General features: G+C 46.7%; 1 pseudogene across 1 annotated transcript in view; it reads left to right on the top strand.

Moving 5' to 3' along the window:
• LOC143801483 (uncharacterized) overlaps positions 1-26,422 on the top strand; it is a 54,829-nt pseudogene that overhangs the window by 4,232 nt on the left and 24,175 nt on the right. The window lies entirely within an intron of this gene.

Here is a 26,422-nt window from a genome sequence, read left to right as displayed (position 1 = left end):
ATGAGGGAAGATATCGGGAGATTAGTTCAGAGATATATGGAGGAGACAGGTTATGGATGGCTTTGTAGGTCAGTATTAGTAATGTGATCTGGATACGCTGAGGGAATGGGAGCCAGTGAAGAGATTTGCAGAGGAGTAGCGAAGAAAGAGATGAATTAGTCGGGCAGCAGAGTTAAGGATGGACTGGAAAGGTGCAAGAGTCTTAGCAGGGAGGCCACAGAAAGGATGTTGCAGTAGTCAAGGCGGGAGATGATGAGGGCATGCACAAGCATTGTAGTAGATTGAGAGTTGAGGAAAGGACAGATTCTGGAGATATTTTTGAGCTGGAGGCGACAGGAGGTGGAAAGAGCTTGGATGTGTGGTTTGAAGGACAGGGCAGAGTCAAGGGTTACTCCGAGGCAGCGGACTTCCGGTATGGGGGAAAGCGTGATGTCGTTAATTGCGATAGATAGGTCAGGTAAGGAAGATCTATGAGATGGAGGAAAGATGATGAGTTCAGATTTGTTCACATTGAGTTTGAGGAAGCGAGAGGAGAAGAAGGAGGATATAGCTGAAAGACACTCTGGGATTCTGGAGAGTAGAGAAGTGACTTCTGGGCCAGAAAGTTAGATCTGAGTGTCATCGGTATAAAGGTGGTACTGGAAGTCATGGGACTTTATAAGTTGTCCCAGTTCAAGTGTGTAGATTCAGAAGAGTAGGGGTCCTAGAACAGAGCCTTGGGGGACTCCAACAGAGAGAGGGTGGGATGAGGAGGTAGTGTGGGAGTGGGAGACGCTGAATGTGTGGTTGGAAAGGTATGAGGAGATCCAGGATAAGGCGAGGTCTTTGCTGCCAAAGGAGGAGAGGATCTGTAGTAGGAGGCAGTGGTCAACTGTGTCAAAAGCAGAGGACAGGTCTAGAAGGAGGAGTACAGAGTATTGTCCATTAGCTTTGGCTGTAAGTAGGTCCTTAGTGACTTTGGTCAGGGCTGTTTCCGTTAATTGATGGGGCGGAAACCAGATTGTAGATTGTCAAAAAGCAAGTTAGATGAGAGGTGGGAGGAAAGTTCAGCATGGACTTGCTGCTCCAGGAGTTTGGAAGCGAATGGGAGCAGCGATATTAGGCGATAGCTGGACATAGCAGTTGGATCGAGGGTTGGCTTTTCAAGGATAGGCGTGATTGTGGCATGTTTAAATGCAGAAGGGAAGGTGCCAGAAATTAGTGATAGGTTGAAGAGGTGGGTTAGGGATGGGATAAGTGTGGTGGTGAGGTTGGGGAGAAGATGGGATGGGGTCGAGCGCACAGGTGGTGAGGTGCGATTTGGAGAGGAGACAATTAAGCCCCCCTTCAGTGATCTTGGAGAGGGAGGTTATGGGGTTTGGGCATTGGTCTGGTATACAGAGGGGTTGTGGCGGTTGAGCAATGAAGATTTGCCTTGTTTGGTCGATCTTATTTTTAAAGTGTGTGGCAAAGTCCTCAGCAGAGATGAGGGAGGTTGGAGGGGGCAGTGGTGGGCGGAGGAGGGAGTTAAAGGTTTTGAATAACTGTTTGGGGTTGTAGGATAGGGATGATACAAGGGTTGTGAAGTAGGCCTGTTTAGCAGAGGTGAGAGCAGATCTAAAAGTGAGTGTTGCCTGTTTGAATGCAGTGAAGTCATCTTGCGAATTTGTTTTCTTCCAATGCCGCTCTGCAACCCTGGACACTTGCCGAAGCTTTTTAGTGGTGTTATTGTGCCAGGGTTGTCTATTGATACGTCGCACTCTGCCATGAACGAGAGGGGCAACAGTGTCAATAGCTGATGTGAGGGTGGCATTGTAGAAAGCAGTGTCGTGGAGTGAGGATATGGATGCCAGTGGTAGGATGGAGTCAGAGAGTGTGTGGGTGTCTAGGTGTGCAAGGTTTCTGCGGGGGTGCGCATGTAGCTGGACATGGGTGACCGGTGAGGAGGACAGGGATGAGAAGGTGAGCAGATGGTGGTCGGATAGAGGGAGAGGGGAGGTGGTGAAGTTAGATAGAGAGCAGAGACGGGTGAAGACTGTTATGACCTGGTGGTTAAGGAGCAACATGGGACCAGCTCTGAGGAGATGGTATCTTTACTGACCGCAGTTCCTGAACCTAACACAACATTAGAAGTAGCCGTGGAATGTTCCTGTCACTTCCTAGACATCTCGTCACAGCCGGAGAACTAGCTACCCCTAAAGGTAGAAAAGGGAAAGCTATCTTTGCCTCAGAGAAAATCCCCAAAGGATAGGACGGCCCCCCACAAATATGGACTGTGAGTGGAGAGGGAAATGACATACACAGAATGAAAACAGGATTTAGCAAAGGAGGCCACTTCTAATCTAGATAGTCAGAATAGGAAAGGGTACTGTGCGGTCAGTAGTAAAAGCTAAAAAAATCCATCACAGAGTTTACAAAAAAATCTCCACACCTGACTAACGGTGTGGAGGGCAAATCTGCTTCCCCAGAGCTTCCAGCCTAACAGAATATTGAATACTGACAAGCTGGACTAGAGCAAACATAAAATGAGCTGAATGATTAAGTCCACAGCAAGAGGACAACAAATGAACATGCAAGGACTTATCTTTGCTGAACAGGACCGACTATCAAGGAAATCCAAGGAGAGATCTGAATCCAACCAAGAAACATTGACAGCTGGCACAGGCTGAAAATCAGAGCCAGGCTAATCAGCAGAGCAGAAGAGATGATCAGTGGAAGCAGCTGCTAAGCTAAATCCAAGGAGCAGCAGTTCCACTTAAAACCACCGGAGGGAGCCCAAGGGCAGAATTTACAAAAATGCCATTTACAACCACCGGAGGGAGCCCAAGAACAGAATTCACAACAGTACCCCCCCTTGAGGAGGGGTAACCGAACCCTCACCAGAGCCCCCAGGCCGATCAGGACGAGCCAAGTGAAAAGCACGAACCAAATCGGCGGCATGGACATCGGAGGCAACAACCCAAGAATTATCCTCCTGGCCATAACCCTTCCACTTGACAAGATACTGAAGTCTCCGCCTCGAAAAACGAGAATCCAAAATCTTCTCCACCACATATTCCAACTCCCCCTCAACCAACACCGGGGCAGGAGGATCAACAGAGGGAACAACGGGCACCACATATCTCCGCAACAAAGATCTATGGAAAACATTATGGATGGCAAAAGAGGCAGGAAGGGCCAAACGAAAAGATACCGGATTGATAATCTCAGAAATCTTATAAGGACCAATAAAGCGAGGCTTGAACTTAGGGGAAGAAACCTTCATAGGAACATGACGAGAAGATAACCAAACTAAATCCCCAACACGAAGCCGGGGACCAACACACCGACGGCGGTTAGCAAAACGTTGAGCCTTCTCCTGAGACAACGTCAAATTGTCCACCACATGAGTCCAAATCTGCTGTAACCTGTCCACCACAGAATCCACACCAGGACAATCAGAAGGCTCAACCTGCCCTGAAGAAAAACGTGGATGAAAACCAAAATTACAAAAAAAAGGCGAAACCAAAGTAGCCGAACTAGCCCGATTATTAAGGGCGAACTCGGCCAACGGCAAGAAGGCCACCCAATCATCCTGATCGGCAGACACAAAGCATCTCAAATAGGTTTCCAAGGTCTGATTGGTTCGCTCAGTTTGGCCATTTGTCTGAGGATGAAACGCCGAAGAAAAAGACAAATCAATGCCCATCCTAGCACAAAAGGACCGCCAAAACCTAGAAACAAACTGGGTACCTCTGTCAGACACAATATTCACAGGAATGCCATGCAAACGAACCACATGCTGAAAAAACAACTGAACCAAATCAGAGGAGGAAGGCAATTTAGGCAAAGGTACCAAATGGACCATCTTAGAAAACCAGTCACAAACCACCCAGATAACAGACATCTGGGAAACAGGAAGATCCGAAATAAAATCCATGGAAATATGCGTCCAAGGCCTCTCAGGGACTGGCAAAGGCAAAAGCAACCTACTAGCACAGGAACAGCAAGGCTTGGCCCGGGCACAAGTCCCACAGGACTGCACAAAAGAACGCACATCCCGCGACAAGGAAGGCCACCAAAAGGACCTAGCAACCAAACCTCTGGTACCAAAAATCCCAGGATGACCAGCCAACACAGAACAATGAACCTCAGAGATTACCTTACTAGTCCATCTGTCAGGAACAAACAGTTTCCCCACTGGACAGCGGTCAGGTTTATCAGCCTGAAATTCCTGAAGTACCCGCCGTAAATCAGGGGAGATGGCAGAAAGAATCACCCCCTCCTTGAGAATACCAACCCGCTCAAGGACTTCCGGAGAATCAGGCAAAAAACTCCTAGAGAGGGCATCAGCCTTAACATTCTTAGATCCCGGAAGATACGAGACCACAAAATCAAAACGGGAGAAAAACAGGGACCATCTAGCCTGTCTAGGGTTCAACCGCTTGGCAGACTCGAGGTAAATCAGATTCTTATGGTCGGTCAAGATCACAATGCGGTGCCTGGCTCCCTCAAGCCAATGTCGCCACTCCTCAAATGCCCACTTCATAGCCAACAACTCCCGATTGCCAACATCATAATTGCGATCCGCAGGCGAAAACTTTCTGGAGAAGAATGCACACGGTGTCATCAAAGAACCATCAGAATTCCTCTGAGACAAAACGGCCCCTGCCCCAATCTCAGAAGCGTCAACCTCAACCTGAAAAGGAAGAGAAACATCCGGCTGACGCAACACAGGGGCAGAAGTAAATCGACGTTTAAGCTCCTGAAAGGCCTCAACAGCCACAGAGGACCAATTCATCACATCAGCGCCTTTCTTTGTCAAATCGGTCAGGGGCTTAACTCCACTGGAAAAGTTGGCAATGAAACGGCGATAAAAATTAGCAAAGCCCAAAAATTTCTGAAGGCTCTTCACGGAAGTGGGTTGAATGCAATCATGAATGGCTTGGACCTTAACAGGATCCATTTCTATAGCCGAGGGAGAAAAAATAAAACCCAAAAAAGAAACCTTCTGAACTCCAAATAGGCATTTAGACCCCTTCACAAATAAAGTGTTAGCACGAAGGATCTGAAATACCATCCTGACCTGTTTTCACATGAGACTCCCAATCGTCAGAAAAAATCAAGATCTCATCCAAATATACAATCATGAATTTATCAAGATAATTCCGGAAGATATCATGCATAAAGGACTGAAATACAGAAGGAGCATTAGAGAGCCCGAAAGGCATCACAAGGTATTCAAAATGGCCTTTGGGCGTATTAAATGCAGTTTTCCATTCGTCACCCTGTTTAATACGAACAAGATTATACGCCCCTCGAAGGTCAATCTTATTAAACCAACTAGCCCCCTTAATCCGAGCAAACAAATCAGAAAGCAAAGGTAAAGGGTACTGGAATTTGACCGTGATCTTATTAAGAAGGCGATAATCAATACAGGGTCTCAAGGAGCCATCCTTCTTGGCAACAAAGAAGAATCCCGCTCCCAACGGTGACGAAGAGGGCTGAATATGCCCATTCTCCAAGGACTCCTTAATATAACTCCGCATGGTGGTATGTTCTGGCACAGACAGATTGAAAAGTCGGCCCTTAGGGAACTTACAGCCTGGAATCAAGTCAATAGCACAATCACAGTCCCTATGTGGAGGAAGGGAACTGGACTTGGGCTCATCAAATACATCCTGGAAATCTGACAAAAACTCAGGAACTTCAGAAGAGGGGGAAGAGGAAATTGACATCAAAGGAACGTCACTATGTACCCCTTGACAACCCCAACTAGTCACAGACATGGATTTCCAATCCAACACCGGATTATGTACCTGTAACCATGGAAGCCCCAGTACAGCCACATCATGCAAATTATGCAACACCAGAAAACGACAATCTTTCTGATGTGCTGGAGCCATGCACATGGTCAGCTGAATCCAGTACTGAGGTTTATTCTTGGCTAATGATGTCGCATCAATGCCCCTTAAGGGAATAGGGCTCTGCAAAGGCTGTAAAGAAAAACCACAGCGTCTGGCGAACTCTAAGTCCATTAAATTCAGTGCAGCGCCTGAATCCACAAATGCCATGACAGAAAAGGACGATAATGAGCAAATCAGGGTAACAGACAAGAGAAATTTAGGCTGCACAGTACTGATGGTAACAGACCTAGCGACCCTCTTAGTACGCTTAGGGCAATCAGAAATAGCATGAGCAGAATCACCACAGTAAAAACACAGCCCATTTTGACGTCTGAATTCCTGCCGTTCTGCTCTAGTCCAAATCCTATCACATTGCATAGGCTCAGGACTCTGCTCAGAGGACACTGCCATATGTGCACAACCTTGCGCTCGCGCAGGCGCCGATCAATCTGAATGGCTAAAGACATAGATTCGTTCAAACCAACAGGCATGGGGAACCCCATCATAACATCTTTAAGGGCTTCAGAAAGACCCTTTCTGAAAATTGCAGCCAGAGCATCTTCATTCCATTTAGTGAGCACAGACCATTTTCTAAATTTCTGGCAGTATACTTCTGCCGCTTCCTGACCCTGACACAGGGCCAACAAGGTTTTTTCTGTAATCCGAGCGCTTGAAAAAATGCGTCTACATTAAGTAATGCCGGGTCCCCTGACTCAAGGGAGAATGCCCAACCCTGAGGGTCTCCGCAGCAGAGAGATGACAATTTTCACCTGCTGAATGGGGTCACCAGAGGAACGGGGTCTCAAAGCAAAAAACAATCTGCAGTTATTTTTAAAGTTCAAGAACTTAGATCTATCCCCAAAAAACAAATCAGGAGTAGGAATTCTAGGCTCCAAAACCGGAGTCTGGACAACATAATCTTGGATACTCTGTACCCTTGCAGCAAGTTGATCCACACGAGAGAACAAACCCTGAACTTCCATGTCAACGCCAAAATTCTGAACCACCCAGAGATCAAGAGGAAAAAAAAGACAAAACAGACTGCAGAAAAAAAAATGGCTCAGAACTTTTTTTTCCTTCTTTGGGAGTTGCATTTAACTCATTGTTGGCCAGCTGTACTGTTATGACCTGGTGGTTAAGGAGCAACATGGGACGAGCTCTGAGGAGATGGTATCTTTACTGACCGCAGTTCCTGAACCTAACACAACACTAGAAGTAGCCGTGGAATGTTCCTGTCACTTCCTAGACATCTCGTCACAGCCGGAGAACTAGCTACCCCTAAAGGTAGAAACAGGAAAGCTATCTTTGCCTCAGAGAAAATCCCCAAAGGATAGGACGGCCCCCCACAAATATGGACTGTAAGTGGAGAGGGAAATGACATACACAGAATAAAAACAGGATTTAGCAAAGGAGGCCACTTCTAATCTAGATAGACGGAATAGGAAAGGATACTGTGCGGTCAGTATTAACAGCTACAAAAATCCATCACAGAGTTTACAAAAAAAATCTCCACACCTGACTAACGGTGTGGAGGGCAAATCTGCTTCCCCAGAGCTTCCAGCCTAACAGAATATTGAATACTGACAAGCTGGACTAGAGCAAACATAAAATGAGCTGAATGATTAAGTCCACAGCAAGAGGACAACAAATGAACATGCAAGGACTTATCTTTGCTGAACAGGACCGACTATCAAGGAAATCCAAGGTGAGATCTGAATCCAACCAAGAAACATTGACAGCTGGCACAGGCTGAAAATCAGAGCCAGGCTAAATAGCAGAGCAGAAGAGATGATCAGTGGAAGCAGCTGCTAAGCTAAAAGGAGCAGCAGTTCCACTTAAAACCACCGGAGGGAGCCCAAGGGCAGAATTTACAAAAATGCCATTTACAACCACCGGAGGGAGCCCAAGAACGGAATTCACAACAGAAGACCAGGTCCAGTGTATGTCCGTCTGTGTGGGTGGCTGGGAAGGACCACTGAGTAAGTCCAAAAGATGAAGTAAGGGACAGAAGTTTGGAGGCTGTTGACTGAAGGGTATCAGTGGGGATGTTGAAGTCACCCATGATGATGGTGGGAATGTCAGCAGACAGAAAGTGAAGGAGCCAGGTGGAGAATTGGTCAATAAAGGCAGTGGCTGGGCCCGGAGGTCGGTATATGACGGCCACTTGGAGATTGGAGGGAGAGTAGATGTGGACAGAGTGGACTTCAAAAGAGGGCAGGATAAGGGAAGGTATAGGTGGGATTGGGTTACAGGTGCAGTTTGATGAAAGGAGAAGACCCACTCCTCCACCATGTCTGTTGCCAGGGCGAGGGGTGTGGGTGAAGTGGAGGCCACCGTAACACAGCGCAGCAGGGGAGGTGGTGTCAGGGGGTGTTAGCCATGTTTCTGTGAGGCCGAGGAAAGCAAGATTGTGAGAGCGAAAAAGGTCATGAATCACATGAAGCTTATTGCAGATTGAGCGGGCATTCCAGAGAGAGGGAGCAGGGGGGTGGGCGTCAGGGGCACGGGTTTTATGTTGGAAAGATTGCGGTGGTTCATATTAGATAGGGAGTGGTAGGTGGGGGTAGTCATGGGAGGTGTAAGCTGTGGGGGTCCAGGGTTGGGAAATATGTTGCCAGCAGTGAGGAGAAGCAGAAAGAGGGAGAGCAGGTGGGAGAAGGAGAGTGGCCGACTTGTTTTATTAGGACAGATTTGAGGTTGAGGAGCAGGTCAGCAGAGGACGACAGGTGGGTAGGAAAGAGGGAGGGAGAGATGGTTATTTGGTTAGAGGGTGCTGGGGTTTGTGGATAGCGAAGGAGAGTGAGGATTAGTGGAGCAAACACTGTAAGGGCATAGGTAAACATGGTGAAGGAGTAAAATGGGTTAACAGCAAAGCTAGGTCCAAGTAATAAGAACTGCTTACTCAGCAGACTTACCCAAAAGAGACAGATCATAGAGTGGGGTCCTGACTTCTGCCGTGACTAACTGCCGATGAAATAACTGCGGCGTCTCGATGCTTAGCTGCCATGATGCTTTGCTGCAGGGATGCGCGTGCCTGACCCCGCACACATGCACCCCTTAAGATGCTACTAAATGTATTGTGCTGATTGTTACATCTGATATATCAGGAGGAAGATCCGACTAAGAATAAAGTGAAGGAGGAGACAGAAGAGGAAGCGATGACGAGGGGGGATCAGCCGTGTGTGAGTGACGGGAAGGAGGAGATTCCGGGAGATGTTTCCACAGGTATGTAATAATGACCGGCGTCTGTGATGATGATGACCGCTGTGTAATAATGACAGCCGTGTGTGATAATGATGATGATGACCGTTATGTTATAATGACCGGCGTCTGTGATGATGATGATGATGATGATGATGACCGTTATGTTATAATGACCGGCGTCTGTGATGATGATGATGATGACCGTTATGTAATAATGACCGGCGTCTGTGATGATGATGACCGGCATGTGATATCGTAGTAAAATCTGACATGGATGGAAACGGGGCTCAAGTGACATGGGAACATCATGGGGAAGACGCCTGGACACATCTCTGACTCCCAGGTCACTACTACAAACAATGTTGTGAGAGTATTGCGGAACTTTTACAGACTGACAATAAAACATACAAAACCGCAGATAAAACGGATTTTACAGGGGTAAAAGGTTAGGAAATATTCATCCCTGTATGACTTGTTTATATGGCAAAATTAATAGGAGAGGAAAATAACCCTCCTCCACCCCTTAGGCTATGTTCACTGTTGTGAATTCCGTTCTCGAGCTCCCTCCTGTGGTCATGAATGGTACTTCGGTGAGTTCTGTCCTTGGACTCCCTCTGGTGGCTGTGAGTGGAGCTGCTGGTTCTGAGATTCCTTCTCCAGCTGCCCTCGTTTAGGGCTAGGCTGGATTCTCTATTTAACTCCACTCAGACCATTACTCCATGCCAGCTGTCAATGTTCTAGTACTGGTCAGATCTCTCCTGGCTCTTTCTGAGGACCTGTCTACTTCAGCAGAAGCTGAGTTCCTGCATGTCATTTGTTACATATTGTTTTCCTTGTTTATTTCTAGTCCAGCTTGCTATCATGAAACTGCCTGGCTAGCTGGAAGCTCTGGGGGTGCAGTGTGGCACCACCGCATCGTGAGTCGGTGCGGGGGTACTTTTTGCTCACACTGCGTGGTTTTTGTAGCTTTTTGTGTTGACCGCAAAGATCCCTTTCCTATCCTCAATCTGTTTAGTTAGATTGGCCTCTCTTTGCTAAAACCTATTTCATCCTGTGTTTGTGATTTCCTCTTAACTCAGTCAATACTCGTGGGGGGCTGCTTTTACCTTTGGGGAAATTTCTCTGAGGCAAGTGAGGCTTTGTTTCCTTCTTTAGTGGTATTTAGCTCTTAGGCTGTGAAGAGGCGTCTGTCTAGGCAGCGTCAGGCACGCTCCACGGCTATTTGTAGTTGTGTTGATAGGAGTAGGGTTTGCGGTCAGCAGAGTTCCCATTTCCCCAGAGCTTGTCCCGACTCAGTGTTTAACTATCAGGTCATTCCTGGTGCACCTAACCACCAGGTCCATAACAGTTCACACTGTTTTTACTGTGTTTTTGCGCTTTTTCAATGGTGAAAAAACACTGTAAAATCACTGAAAGACTTGACATGCTGCTTCTTTAAAAAATGCAGCAGTTTTCCATTTGTCAAGAAAAAAAAGGAATCGTGTGCATGAGATTTCTGAATTTTTGGGACTCATAGACTGCTGAAGCCTATGCACTAAGTGAAAGACCTCTCAAAAATGAGAAGGAGGGAATGCAACACCCCCTGGAATATCTGTAGAATAGGGCCTACGTAGAATAGGGCCTCAGAAAACCTTTCATTTAGAAGGAGTGGGACTTCTGAGGCCAACAACAAGGAGTCCCAGGGGCACGGGATACAACTAGCACAAGGACCTTCAGGCATCGGACTCCAGCTATGGTGGGCGCCAGTTCCTCCTGTGCCGGCTCAGAGCCTCAGGCAGCCCACAAGGCTTCAAATAGATCAAAACTGGGGGTTCAAAACATTTCTTTTATCTCCTTGGAGACCTTTGCCAATGAATATTCATGTGGGGGAACGTTCTCCAACCCATCCTGGGGACAGAACACCACCAGTCCTTTGTCCATTTATTCACACAGGAGTTACATTTGGGTCTTTCTCCCGTTGTATGACGGCATCTTTATTTTTATTTTACACGGAGCTGGCTCAGATCTAAGGCTTGCAGGCCGCAGTCACTTCTCCCTCCCTGCTTAAGATTATTCCGGGGGTTTTATTGCTGCCGGGGTCATGATAACTAATAGGCGCATCTGTATTCCCATGCACCCGTTTCCACCCTAATATGATAATACAGTTCATGGTTTTTTTATTTTTCTTGTTCTCCTCCTTCTACACCATATCAACAGGGTTATCATGCGGCCCTTGCTCCACATTTTTTTGAGTGCCCTCAATTACACATTTTGAAGGGCCATCAGGCAGCACTCACTCATAATTTTTTGAGCGCCATCAGGTGGCACTTAGTCATACATTTTGGAGAGTCAGCAGGTGGCTCTAGCGTTAAACTCATTTTCAGGGCTACATATTTTATTTATAAAAAATAACACCGTACAGTTTGCAGGTGGGAGCACAACATACATGCTCATCCATGAGTCCCAGGAGACAAGTGATCCCACACTTGGACACTTGAGGAGCGAGTCTTTACATTTCCATTTATTGATTCTGGCCTCTCGCCCTGCACATTTCAAGAGGGACGAGATCGTATGTCTTCATGCCAAAATATTTGAGCAGTGACGGTCAGAAGAAAACTATGGTGGGGAACAGCAATTAGTTTCTCAAGCGGACGATGATGGTGAGACACAGTTGTCAGCAAGTCAGGAGGCGTACCAGAGTGCGGAAGTGAAAGACGATTCTGTGCACGGTGAAGTCACTGATCCAACCTGGCAAGGTGCCATGCAGAGCGAGGACAGCAGTGCAGAGGGGGCAGGAGCAGCAGGACCACAACAGGCAGGAAGAGGCAGTGGGGTGACCAGAGGGAGAAGGCGTCACCACTAACCAAACAACACCATGAAGACAAAGTCTCCAAACAAGTCAGGGACAAAGTGCAAGTCAGGGTTGAGTTATAAGAAAAAAAATCCCCCAATCTCTGATGATCCTCCAAAGCACCTTCAAATCCATTATCATCAAATGGAAAGAACATGGTACCACAACAAACCTGGGCGCACGTCAAAACTCTCAGCCTGTGCAAAGAGGGCATTAATCAGAGCGGCAGCACAGAGACCAAAGGTAACCCTGAAGGAGCTGCAGAGTTCCCAACAGAGACTGAAGAAGTATCTGTCCATACGACCACAATAAGCCGTACACTCCATCGAGGTGGCCTTTATAGATTTATGGAAAAAGCCTTTACTTACACACAAAAAGGCTCGTTTTGAGTTTGCCTAAAGACATGTGGGAGACTCCCCAATTGTAAGGAGGAAGGTGCTGTGGTCAGATGAGACCAAAATTGAACTTTTTGGACACCAAGGTAAACCCTATGTCTGGTGCCAAACCTACACATCTCATCACCCCAAGAACACTGTCGGGGTCGTCACGACAATACCCTTCCTTCACCAGTCATTCCAAATTAGTCTATGAGCACTGGTACCGGGTAAGAATGAGTCAGACAAAGAGCTGGTTCAATCTCAGTGCATGCTCGTGCATCTTTAAGTATCAGCAACGATCACAGCAACTGACTTTATTTCCGGATACACAGTACTATATTGTGTATTAGCAGAAGGAATGCAATAGGCGGGGTTTAAGCAGTACATATCTAGTATTCAGTCTTTCTGATTTGTCCTGATTTCTTCTGGTGAATCCTCCTCGCTTCACATATCCTAGGTTTCGATTTCAGAAGAAATAATACTTGGCTTCTCAGAAACGAAAGTAGGGCATAGGTGAATACTGGCAGCCATTTTAAATACAGTTACATCTACATTAGCTAGCAGAAGGGGAAAACTTATTGTTTCATAGCATAAAAAAAATAAAAGTGTATAAAGATATATCTTTTCACCTTGACAATCCCCCCTAAACACTAAGTTTTTCCCTTAAAGAAAGATCCTTCGAGACTGTCCATGTGATGGGGAAAGGGGAGGTGGATTTCTTCATCCAGACACCTCAGAAGCTCTCCCCTAGCGAGAGGCCTCCAGGCAGCTGAACCCTTCACTAACCTCACATGGAGTTCTCCCGCTGTCCCTAAACTAAGTCTCTTAGCGTCATCTGAGAATGGGGGGTTTTGTCTAATTTCTTGAGGGGGACGTACTTAGGGATCTCCCCTGGATCGGTACCATCGTACTCTGGTGGATCTACTTCTTGATTGAGGAAGGTGCCAGTCGGAGTTGCTTTGGCAATAACCTTTCTATACACGGGAATAACACAACAGAGGATTATTGATCCAATTATAAGGAGGGCAATCAGTACCATACAAGCTTGCTGAAGGAATCCCTTGAGCCCACCCAACCAGCTGGAAAAGAAAGATGTGTCTACTCCAGCATTAGTTTTCAATTCTGCTGCTAACCCAGTTATCTTTTAAAGGGCTATCATGGTCTTTCCATTCACCCCAGAGTTCTGAGGGATATAGGTACAACATTCTTCTCCTACCATCCCACAGACTCCTCCTTTCTCAGCTAAGATCATGTCAAGGGCTAGTCGGTTTTGAAGAGTCATTCTAGTGTTAGGGCCCAATTCCTCAATTATACCCTGAAAAGCATCACAGCTATAATTGACGAATCTTTGTTCACTGTAATATATGTAATTGATCCAATCAACATTTTTATTAATCTGCACCTGTGGGATTAACGAAGCGAAACCAGCATAGATCTGGTTCTGAGCTTTAAATTGGTCAGGCACCCCCCTTGGCACTCCGATGGCATCAATATATACTAGTGGATCTTCTTCATAACTCATGTGGAGCTGATCGAGGCTTCTCCTCTTTCTGGTAGATTCGTCAAGTACCTCTGGATCCCAAGGTAAAATCTTGAACTGCATGGCCAGTTTAACAAGGGTGCATTGGCCTATCCAGGCATTAGGCAACCTAGGACGGAGCTTACCATCTCCACATAACCAATAAATAACGTACATATATTGTGTATGTTTAATTAGCAAATCCGTGTCTAGAGAACTGTTCTCCTTGCAGAAACCTGTCTTGAAGATCCCTAGTGGTGTACCTGTGGTGTCGTGGGAATTATAGCAGGTGTAATTGTAAGCTAACACGGTTACTTTTCCTGGGACCTTTAGTTTGCCCAGATTATGTCCCACTAATTCATGAGAAACCCAATCAGTGGGCTTCAGACCTTTCAACAGATTCATGACACAGGCAGTGGTGTTGTCATCAGGAAAAAGCAGTGCATGTGTGTATAGATGCGTATTCGCAGCAGCACAAGCAATACATCCTAGAGATATTCTGGACTCTTACATTGTATCTCACCCATTCTAACCATAGGTTTTTCCTTGGGGCTGTTTGTGTTTCTATGGAGAAAACTTCTTGCCAACTGAGACCTGGAATGGGTATCACTTCATTAACTACATTTTGCAAACGCTCACCTGGGCTTATTTTAGGTGTACTGGTAACAGGGGCCTTGGTTGGTCTGAAACTAATATCCTGGAGCTGTATATGGCCTAAATTCCCATTGTATCCACCATTAAATACATAATGAAAATGCCTTCCCAGTACAAATGTCTGCAGGACAGCAGATTGGGGGCTTTCAATATTTAGGAGGAGGGGGTGACAGTTTCTACCCCATTTACAGCCCCTAGGTGGTTGCGAAAGGGCTGTAAGATGCATTCTCCCACGAAGACTCCTACCTGTCCCATCCTTAGGGAACATGGCTTCGCTAGGTTTATATCCCCAATCATCTCCCGTATTCCAGGCAGCATCTGACCAATAATAACAATTATTGTTGTCATTTCTGGTAACACACATATAAAACTGGATAATTCCCTCTACCACTCGTTGAGTCTCGAGGCACCTGACTACATCACAGAGATCAAATCGCCAGATATTTACCGGGGCTGTCAGGTTTACCCAGAGAATAGTGGCACCAGGATTCTTATTTACAATAGGGGCCGAAAAGGCAGGGGCGAGGATGGCCCTCAACCCCAGGACCAAAAGCAACAGCAACATTTCCCTTCAGTCACTACTGTGACTAAACACTGGTTCGGTCTCTTTTACAGTGTGAGGCGTGGATCCAGCTAGGTTTTCCTTCGAGCTTGACAGCTGTGGCTGTGGTCAGGAGCACCTGGTATGGTCCGTCAAATCTTGGTTCCAGACTCTTCCGGACATGCCGCTTTATCACTACCCAGTCTCCTGGCTCCAAGGGATGGTGTCCAGGAACCTTTTCTGGGTCTGAAAGAGAACTGAAGACAGTTAAATGCACTTTGGCAAGGTGTCCATGTAAGGCCTGCACATAGCTAGTCAAGTCCTGGTACTTGAGTTGCAACTGTTGTGGAAAGAAACATCCAAGATTGGGGCTCCTGCCAAACAGATTCTCATACGGTGATAGTCCTGTCTTCCTGTTTGGGGTATATCTTACTGAAAACAATGCTAGAAGAAGGCATTCTGTCCATGGTTTACCAGTCCCTGCCATTGCCTTCTGGATTTTAAGCTTAAGAGTTCCATTTAGTCTCTCCACTCTTCCACTGCTCTGTGGATGGTATGGAGTATGCAATGCTTGACTTACCCCCAGTGCTGCCATTACCTCTGACATGATCTCTCCAGTAAAATGGGAACTCCGATCGCTTTCAATGACTTCAGGAACTCCATACCTGCATATGATCTCAGCCATCAGTTTCTTTGCCGTTGTCTTAGCCGTAGCTTTGGCAACTGGGTAGGCTTCTGGCCAACCTGGAAATAAATCAATGCAGACCAACATATACTCATACGTCCCTACCCTGGGTAACTGAATATAATCAATCTGCAGTCTCTGGAATGGGTAAAGGGGCCGGGGAGTGTGTTTGGATGGAGTTTTCACTGTCCTACCCTGATTATGTGTGGCACATATCATGCAGCTCTGTACCTGCCTTTCTGCGCAGGTGGAAAACCCGGGGGCAATCCATTGTTTCTGCAGGGTGTCACACATGGCCGTCTTCGAGTGGTGCACATTCCCGTGCAGAACCTGTGCCATCATTGGGTACAGTACCTGTGGTAGGCAGACCTTTTCACCCCTCCCCCATAGTCCAGTGACGGTATCAGAGCAAGCCCTATCTTTTGCCACCTATTTTTCTCCTCCTTACTTGCCTGTTCTTGTAACCGGGCTAAGATGTCTTTCGACACAAGTGGAGATGGTGGGGTGTCAAGGTGATGTACTTTAGAGGCTACAGGAGTGCTTGCTGCTTTCTTGGCAGCCTGGTCTACCAGTGCGTTACCCTTTGTCCGTCCATCAGTGCCTTTGCTATGTGCCTTTACCTTTTTGATGCCTGCTTGGGTGGGAAGCTGTAGTGCATTCATAAGTTGCTGGACTGCCTCAGCATGTTTAATGGGGTGGCCATTTGCTGTCAGGAAAGCCCTGGCTCTCCAGATAGGCCCATAACCGTGTGCAATACCAAAAGCATACCTGGAATCAGTGTAGATATTTACAGTCTTACCTTCTGCTAGTTTGCACGCTTCTGTGAGCGCCTTGAGCTCTGCTTCTTGTGCAGACATATGAGCTGGCATTGACCCTGCCTTGATTACCTCATGTTCTGAGACCACAGCATATCCGGTACAGAAGCGTCCTTGGTCATCTTGGTGACGGGATCCATCTACAAAAAGCTCAAAATCAGCATTAGGTATGGGCACACTAGAGACAGTAGGGAGACCAGCCGTCTCCTGAGACATCAATTCCAGACAATCATGTGGTTTGGAAACCTGATCTTGTTCCTCTGGATCCATTTTAGAAAGAAAAAGAGTGTCCTTTTCCATATCACCTATCCCTCCCCCATTTGGATCCATAGGAACTGGAAGCTTAGGCACCTCCGGAGTTTCCAGAACAGTAACTGCATTAACTGTCCGTAGGTCTTGTACCAGCCGGTACACAGGGGGTTGGCCGGGTGGGGGCTTTTCTTAACGGGAAACAAGGGCTTGTTACATGGGGAAACTCAGGGTACCAGGGCACCATTATCGAGTAACGTTTGTATTTGCTCCTTGAAGCCCCGCTCCTGATAATATTTCAAAGGGCACTGATGGACTTTGGGAAAAAGGGGCACCAGGTTTGAGAAACACTTTTACTGATTCTACAGGCATTATTGGGGTGGATCTGGGCCTATCAGGGCCATCATAACCGTGGGAAGGGCATGTAGGATACGGATCTCATTGTGTTCATCTGCATAGGGGTTATATAACGTAAGGACCATCTGACCATCATCTTGGAATTATATTCTGGAGCGGAACTGTGATAATAAATCTGCCCCCAGTAAATTTACCGGACATATAGAAAAGATTATGAACTCAGCCGTAACTTCAGGGAAAGGTCCCACAGGGATGGGTTTTGTAAGAGTATATTTATTGGGCCTGCCATTTACTCCAATTAAAACAAGCTCTTGATCTGAGAATTGACATGGCGGGGCTGGGGAGTGAGATTCCCAGACAGGGTTAAAAAGGAATATTTTAGTATGAGACTGGATTTGTGTAGGCTGGGAGGGCTGGAGCTGGAGTCTGTTACTTGGGCCACTGATAAGGAATGAAGCTGCGTCCTTGCAGCTGTGTGTGGGAGGGGTGGGCTGTATTTGGAGCGGGGAATTGCTGTGGCTACTGGTTTAACCTTTAATTTTGCTGCTGATGCAGAACGGGCTTTTTGTTACAATGAGAATCCCAGATCTTTAAATACTACCATAAGACGCCCATAGAACTTCTCGGCAGTCCACAATATATTGGTACCTTGGGGTTGAGGGGCATAGGGCTCACAGTCGGGAGTAAAGGCTTAATTTCCTGGGGAGGGACCACATTGTCTAGCAGGGAGACCCTCTGTCCCAAATTTTTTGATTGTTTGCTTTTCCGACACATTAATCTCAGTCACTTTCTCAGTCCCTTCTAGTACCACAAAACATCCAGTTTTTTTTTTTTTTTTTTTCATAGTAATAGACAACTTTCCCTTTTCAACGTGACAAAAACAATCAGAATTCACATCCTCTGTTGATCCTCAATTTGCTATATATCAACCACTCAACTTGAAGCAGGTGAATCTTTTACCAATCTTTCAATCACACTGATAACCAAACAATCACTTACAAGTTTCCTTCTAAAACTAGGCACTATATTTCACTTACAATTTCCAATTTCAACTTACAGTATTTCTTTGTACTTCAAAACAATATTGTCGCTTTAAACAAAACACAGATCTACCAGCGCGTACTACACCAAGAAAATACAGAGAAACAGAGAACGTGCCCCCTCCACACCAGAGACACAGAGATAAGAACATCACAGCATTCCTCAGCACAGAAGGGAGAAAGCAATAACGCAGCTGTTTGACCCCTCCCATCGGGTATTTCAGAGATAAACACAGAAACGGAATACAGCAGTTCTCAGACTTAATTAATTTCTATAAAAACCTCATCACACAATTCACACGCCAGAACACCTTAGAAAAACCAATGATTGAGAATATTTTCCCTGCATCCCTGACAGATTTCTTTCCCCATCTTTGGGCTAACAATATCAGATTCATCACACAAATTGAAAGTCTTCTTTTAGTCCCGAGAACGACCCGCCCCACACACGCGACAGGTTTCCGCCCAAAATGGATTCTGCTCGCCACAGGTAGGACACACCCACGCTTCCGGAGACCCCGTGTCGCCGCCTTTATAAGGCGGTGGCTGTGACTGCGTGTTCAATATCAGTGGCGCGGCGGCCATTTTACAATCTGCGAGATTACAGTTCGGAGGTATTTTATAACCAAACATGGGCTCTGCATCCTCTTATCCTCCCTCTCCATCAACCTCTTTCCATCCCTCGTTCTTTAAGCCTCACGCAACTCGTAAATGAGCTTGCGCTTGTTCTAACAATCCTTTATCCTTCAACATGCCCCTTTTGTTCTCTATGAGATTGTGCCATGTAGACAGCTGCAATCTCCCTGACGAGGGCAATCCTACATACTTGTACAACCTGCCAACATTCTTGACTGCCTTCTTTCCCTCCCGTGACTCTACTATTGTCTTGACTTCCACAGCATCCTCATTTAACTTGTGGGGCACAGACTTCTTCTGTTTTAAGAGACGCAGCATGACTCACAGAATACTACGCCCTGCTGCAGCAGGCCGCTGACAACGATATCAACACTGTGTCCTAAAGCACGGAACCTCGCGTTCAACGTACTATGAATATAGGGCCTCGTGCTCGCTATATCCTGTCCCTAACCTGAACAACAGTGATTACAGACTATCCTGTCACGATATTCTAAACTAAAATTCTGGTGGTCCCCCTTTTGGGACGTCTTAATTACCAGTATGTACAACAAAAATTCTGGTGGTCCCCCTCTTGGGACGTCTTAATTACCTGTTTGTACAACAAAAATTCTGGTGGTCCCCCTCTTGGGACGTCTTAATTACCTGTTTGTACAACAAAAATTCTGGTGGTCCCCCTCTTGGGACGTCTTAATTACCTGTTTGTACAATATCACAGAGGCTGCGTCTCCTATCCCTTTCTCTAAGCCGCCCCACAATCTACAACTTTCTCAATCTTTCACTCTACTTCACTACTAGACAATAGTCACGGGTAGGGTGGTTGAATGGAGTACGATGACCGGTGGAGGAGGTATGGTGTACACGAGGATGCGCAGGATGCAACGTCTCTCAGTTGCTGGTTCGGAGCACGGCACAGGATCGCGCTCGGTCTCACTATTCGACCGGTCACCCCTCGGACCCAAGGAGACCACAGACAAACCAATAATGGCTGAAACACTAGCAAGTGTGACACATACAGAGTATATGATCTCCACCTACCGTGTTTGGAGGGTGATCAGTCCTCGAGGTCAGCCACTACGGGTGTCGTCCAGGGGGTCTCGGATCACTGGCCGTGCCCCACGTTGGAAGCGCCAAATTGTCGGGGTCGTCACGACCAATACCCTTCCTTCACCAGTCATTCCAAATTAGTCTATGAGCACTGGTACCGGGTAAGAATGAGTCAGACAAAGAGCTAGTTCAATCTCAGTGCATGCTCGTGCATCTTTAAGTATCAGCAACGATCACAGCAACTGACTTTATTTCCGGATACACAGTACTATATTGTGTATTAGCAGAAGGAATGCAATAGGCGGGGTTTAAGTAGTACATATCTAGTATTCAGTCTTTCTGATTTGTCCTGATTTCTTCTGGTGAATCCTCCTCTCTTCACATATCCTAGGTTTCGATTTCAGAAGAAATGATACTTGGCTTCTCAGAAACGAAAGTAGGGCATAGGTGAATACTGGCAGCCATTTTAAATACAGTTACATCTACATTAGCTAGCAGAAGGGGAAAACTTATTGTTTCATAGCATAAAAAAATATAAAAGTACAAAAAAGTGTATAAAGATATATATCTTTTCACCCTGACAACACCATGCCCACAGTGAAATATGGTGGTGGCAGCATAATGCTGTGGGGATGATTTTTGGCAGCAGGGACAGTTAAAATGGTCTGAGTAGAGGGAAAGATGAACGGTGCGAAATACAGGGATATTCTTGAGCAAAACCTGTTTCAGTCTGTCAGTGATTTGATACTGCGATGAAGGTTCACCTTCCAGCGAGGAAATGACCCAAAGCGTACTGCTAAAGCAACACTCCGGTGTTTTAAGGGGAAACCGGTAGATTTTCTGGAGCGGCTGAGTCAGTCCACACCTTAATCCAAGGAGAATCTGTGTTCAGACTTGAAGATCGCTGTTCACCAGAGGAAACCATCTAACTTGAAGGAACTGGAGAAGTTTTGCCTTGAGAAATGGGCAGAAATCCCAATGTTTATATGAAGGTGAATGTTGAGACTTTTCTCTTTAACTCTTTCACTCATCGAGTCTATTTTCACCTTCATGGTCATGTTAAATTTTACAATTCTGACCAGTGTCACTTTGACATAATTCTGGAACGCTTCAACGTATCCCAGTGATTCAGAGTCTGTTTTTTGTGACACATTGTACTTCATGTTCGAGGTTAATTTTGGTCATTATTTTTTGCATCTTTGAATTTTTATGCCTATAAGTTACACTTACCATATGTCTACTTTTCTTTATTTAAAAAAAAAAATGTTTTTGTTAGGAAGTTGAAATGGTTAAAATGTTAACAGCAATTCCTCATTTTTTCCAACAAAATTTACAAAACCATTTTTTTAGGGGCCAAATCCCATTTGAAGTGACTTTGAGGGGCCCATGTGACAGAAAATACACAAAATTTGCACCATTTAAATAACTTCACTCCTCAAAGTGGTCAAAACCACATACAAGAAGTTTATTAACCCTTTGGTAGCGTCACAGGAATTAAAGAAATGGGGGGAAACATGAAGATTTTACTTTTCCCCACAAAAATATTTCTTTAGCCTCAAATTTTACACAAATTGACAATACAATTTGTAGCGCAGTTTTTCCTGAGTACGTCGATACCCCATATGTAGTAGAAAACTACTGTTTGGGCGCACGGCAAAGTTCGGAAAGGAAGGAGCACCATTCGACTTTTGGAACGTAAAATTGGGTGTAATAGATGGCGGACCCCATGTCGTGTTTGCAGGGCCCCTGATGTACCTAAACAGTGAAACAAACCACAAGTGACCCCATTTTGGAAACTACATCCCTCAAGGAATATATGTAGAAGTGTGGCATGCACCTTGAACTCATAGTTCAGAAGTTTATAACTTTGATCCGTGAAAATATAAAAAAAAAATTCCCACAAACATGTTGCGTTAGATCCAAATTCTGAATTTTCATAAGTTAAAACAGGAGAAAGTGGACCCTAAAATTTGTTGTGCAATTTCTCCTGTATTCGTCGATATCCTTTATGTGGTGGAAAACTACTGTTTGCATGCATGGCAAGGCTCGGGAAGGAAGGAATGCCAACTGAATTCTGGAGTGCTATTTTGAGAGAGATTGGTGATGCGATGTCACATTTGTAGAGCCCCTGATATGCCAAGACAGCAGAAACCACCACAAGTGTCCTGATTCTGGAAACTACACCTCCTGAGGAATTAATCTAGGGGTGCAGTGAGCATTTTTAGCCCTCAGGCTATTCACAGAAATGTAGAACATTAGCTAAGTCAATGGAAAATTACCATTTTTTTTTTTCCACTAAAATGTTGCTTTGGCCCCAAGTTTTCAATGTTCAAAATGGTGAATAGGAGAAAATGATTGGTGCAATTTCTTCTCAGAACACCAATACACCATATGTGGTCAGTAACTACTTTTGAGGCACAGTGCAAAGCTCGGAAAGGAAGATGCGCCATATTGGAGTTCAGATTTTACTGTTATGGTTTGAGTGTGCCATGACCCACTGGAAGATCTCCTGAGGTTCCAGAACAGCAGAACCCCCCCATCAGTGACCCCATTTCACAAACTACACCTCTCAATGACCTCATGTAGGGGTGCAGTGATCATATTGACACCACAGGTGTGTCACAGAATTTTATACCTTTGGGCAGTGAAGAAAATATAATTATTTTGGCCCTAGATTTTACATTTTCACAAGGTAAAATGGATAAAAATGGCACCAAAATGTGTCCCACAACTGTAGCTGAATGTGGCTGTCACGATATGGTATGAAATATCATAAGTTAGTTTTCCTGCTAGCATGCGGGGGCTAAACCCCCCTTCTCTCTGGTTCTCTTTCTTTCCCTGTGTTTCTAGCTGTCTGTGTAGAAGAGCTTGCCTTGTGGGGGAGTTTTATTGACGAAAGGTAGCTGGTTGAGACACAAGGGCGCGACTGGGAGCGGTACCTCCCACACCTGCTATTTGCTTACCGAGAGGTTCCGCAGGCCTCGACAGGGTTCTCCCCCTTCGAGCTCCTGTACGGCAGGCGAGTCCGGGGACCCCTTGGGTTGGTAAGAGAATCCTGGGAAGAGGAGCCGAACCCTTCTGAAGTGTCCATAGTGGAGTATGTCCTGCGCTTCCGTGACAAGATGCAGACCTTGACGCAGTTGGTGCATGACAACATGACGCAGGCTCAGGCTGATCAGAAGCACTGGTACGACCAGAACGCCCGGGAGCGGACCTACCATGTGGGTCAAAAGGTGTGGGTGCTGGTTCCTGTACCAACGGATAAGCTTCAGGCAGCCTGGGAGGGCCCATACGTCGTCCACCAACAGCTCAACCCGGTCACCTACGTGGTCACGCTTGACCACACTCGGGGTAGGCGAAAGGCCTTTCACGTCAACATGATGAAGGCTCATCACGAACGTGAACCTTTCGTCCTACCGGTCTGCAGCGCACCCGAAGAAGGGGAGGAAGACGCCCTCCTGGACATGCTGGCCCAAGCCAAGGCCCGTGGGTCCATTGAGGACGTGGAGGTAAGCGCCTTGCTAGATGAACCACAGCGGTTGCAGTTGCAAACCACACTGGAACCCTTCCGGGTCGTGTTCTCCAACCGGCCTGGAAGGACTGAGTTAGCGGTCCACGAGGTGGACACCGGGAATCACGCCCCACTACGGCGAACACCCTATCGAATCTCTGACCAGGTGCAGCAGATTATGCGCCAGGAGATCGATGAGATGTTACAGCTGGGGGTGATTCGACGGTCAAAGAGCGCGTGGGCCTCACCTGTAGTTCTCGTGCCAAAGAAGGACCGGACCACCCGGTTCTGCGTGGACTACAGGGGGCTCAACGCCATTACAGCCTCTGACGCGCACCCAATGCCGCGCATCGAGGAGCTGCTTGAGAAGTTAGCTGGCGCAGAATACCTGACAATAATGGATCTGAGTCGCGGATACTGGCAGATTCCCCTGAGCCCCGAGGCGCAGGAGAAGTCCGCCTTTATCACACCCTTTGGACTGTACGAGTCCACGGTCATGCCCTTCGGCATGAAGAATGCCCCTGCCACTTTTCAGCGGATGGTCAATCTCCTGCTTCAGGGACTGGAGAAGTACGCCGTGGCGTGCTTAGATGACATTGCCATCTTCAGTCCCTCCTGGGATGAACACCTGCAGCATCTCGAGGAGGTGCTCGGGCGAATTCACCGAGCAGGACTGACTATCAAGCCGGGAAAGTGCCAGATGGGCATGAGGGAGGTTCACTACCTGGGGCACCGGGTAGGTGGAAACACCCTGAAACCGGAGCCTGACAAAGTGGGCGTGATCGTGAACTGGCCCACTCCCAGGAACAAGAAACAGGTGATGTCCTTCCTGGGCACTGCAGGGTACTATAGGCGCTTCGTGCAGCACTATAGTAGCCTGGCAAAACCTTTGACGGACCTCACCAGGAAGAAGCTACCCCACATCGTCAACTGGACAGATGGCTGTGAGGGGGCCTTCCAGGCGTTGAAAACAGCACTGTGCAACGCCCCTGTGTTGAAAGCAGTCGACAGCAGTCGACCGTTCTTGGTACAGACCGACGCCAGCGAGTTTGGCCTTGGTGCTGTGCTCAGCCAGGTTGACTCGGAGGACCAAGAGCACCCCGTGTTGTACCTGAGCCGGAAACTTTTGCCGAGGGAAGTGGCCTACTCCACCATCGAGAAGGAGTGCCTGGCCATAGTCTGGGCTCTGCAGCGCTTGCAGCCCTACTTGTACGGTCGCACCTTCACGGTGGTGACCGACCACAACCCTCTGCGCTGGCTAAGCACCATGTGTGGAACCAATGGCAGGTTGCTACGCTGGAGCCTTGCCCTTCAGCAATTTGACTTCACCATTAAGCACAGAGCGGGCAAAGAGCATGGTAATGCAGATGGACTTTCCCGTCAGGGTGAACCCACGGACGTGCGCATGGAGGCATACCGAGAGGTCCTGCCGCCGTAGCGCACGCTAAAAGGGGGAGGTGTCACGATATGGTATGAAATATCATAAGTTAGTTTTCCTGCTAGCATGCGGGGGCTAAACCCCCCTTCTCTCTGGTTCTCTTTCTTTCCCTGTGTTTCTAGCTGTCTGTGTAGAAGAGCTTGCCTTGTGGGGGAGTTTTATTGACGAAAGGTATTTACGACGGGCATAGCTGCAAGAGGAATTTGTGTTAGCAGGAACTGTTAGAGAAACTTCTAGAATGCATGGGATTTCTTTGTTCTGTTTTTGGAAGATATTATGCAAACCGTTTAAGTTACGAACACCAAAATATATCGTCATAATCACACTCGGAGGATCTACGCATCACTCTAAATACGGGCGTCTAACTCCATCTGGTGAAGAAGTAGGGATTTCTCTGTAAATATGTATCCCAGACAGGGCATATTTGATCTCATCGGAATGCCCACGATACTATGAGATGAACGATGGGTATGGTGCGATTATTTTATGTTCTGTAGCGAAGATACGGGCATCAGATATATTTAATGCCCAGTTAGTGAAACCGAAGAGGTAGGAGGAGTTGGAAAACCAAGCCCTTTCTGTGAGGTCACAGACTGTAGGTTTTAAGTGCTGGCAGGCATCCAAGAGAGCAGAGTTGTGAGTTTTTACCTGAAGCGACCAGACTGCGAGTGCCCAATGCACTGGGATAGATGGAAAGCTCCTAGCCTGTTGCCTGCAATGCAATGATCTAAGAACATGTGAGTTATCTTTTCTTCCTTTAATCCTTTTATTTTTATAATTACCTTGTACATATTTGCAATTGTCTCATTTGTAACATCTTTGTAAAATATTTTATAAACACTGCCTAAAATCATTTATGGGGTATCCTATTTAATACTAGTTCGTTCTTCCTGCCCTAAACCGTACCCTGTCTCTGAAGGGAATTACGCTACTGTTTTTTGGGGTTTGCTCCAGACCCGTTCAATTGGAGCTGGTGGCAGCGACCGTGTGCCGGCTTTTGGGGGGTCACTGTAGCGACTGCGGCTTGATAATTATTGTTCCTGCCTGAGCGGGAGTAGTTATCGCATCGCTGCAGTACACCCAATAGCCAGTACATAGCAGGCAGCGTTTCTGGCGACTAATTACCCCAGGTGCAGTACCTAATCTGACCTGACAGAAAGGGGGGCGCCAGAGAGCTGCAAGGTTTAAGTGGAACTGTAAGCGGGATACACAAATCCCTGCAGTTCATGGTATATTGAAGAGCAGTGGGATACCTAAAATAAGCCCCTGCTGTAAACTAAGAGGTCAATAGCCTCGTGTGTGTTTTTTTTTCATCACATTGTGGCAGTGGAGGGATAACTAGGATAAGCCCCCTGCACATGTGATAGCCGTCTGCTGGTCTAAGGTCACCCCCGTCCGTGACAGATTGTGGGCAGCGGCTAAGGGATCCTGACAGTCACGGAGTGAATCGTGACAGTGGCAATACCCCATATTTGGCTGTACAGTACTTTTTAGCCATACGGTGAGATTCCAGAGCGCTATTTGCCTCCAGGAGTGCAGATTTTCCTAGAATAGTTTGCGGACTCCATATACAGAGCCCCTAAGTGTTAGAACAGCAGAATTCCCGCCAAGTGACCAAATTTTGCAAATTATACCCCTTTGAGAATTTATCTACAGGT

This window comes from Ranitomeya variabilis, chromosome 1 (genome assembly GCF_051348905.1).
Source record: "Ranitomeya variabilis isolate aRanVar5 chromosome 1, aRanVar5.hap1, whole genome shotgun sequence".
Taxonomy (NCBI): Eukaryota; Metazoa; Chordata; class Amphibia; order Anura; family Dendrobatidae; genus Ranitomeya; species Ranitomeya variabilis.
Note: the sequence above shows the minus strand (reverse complement) of the source record. Positions and strands in the feature narration are given on the sequence as shown.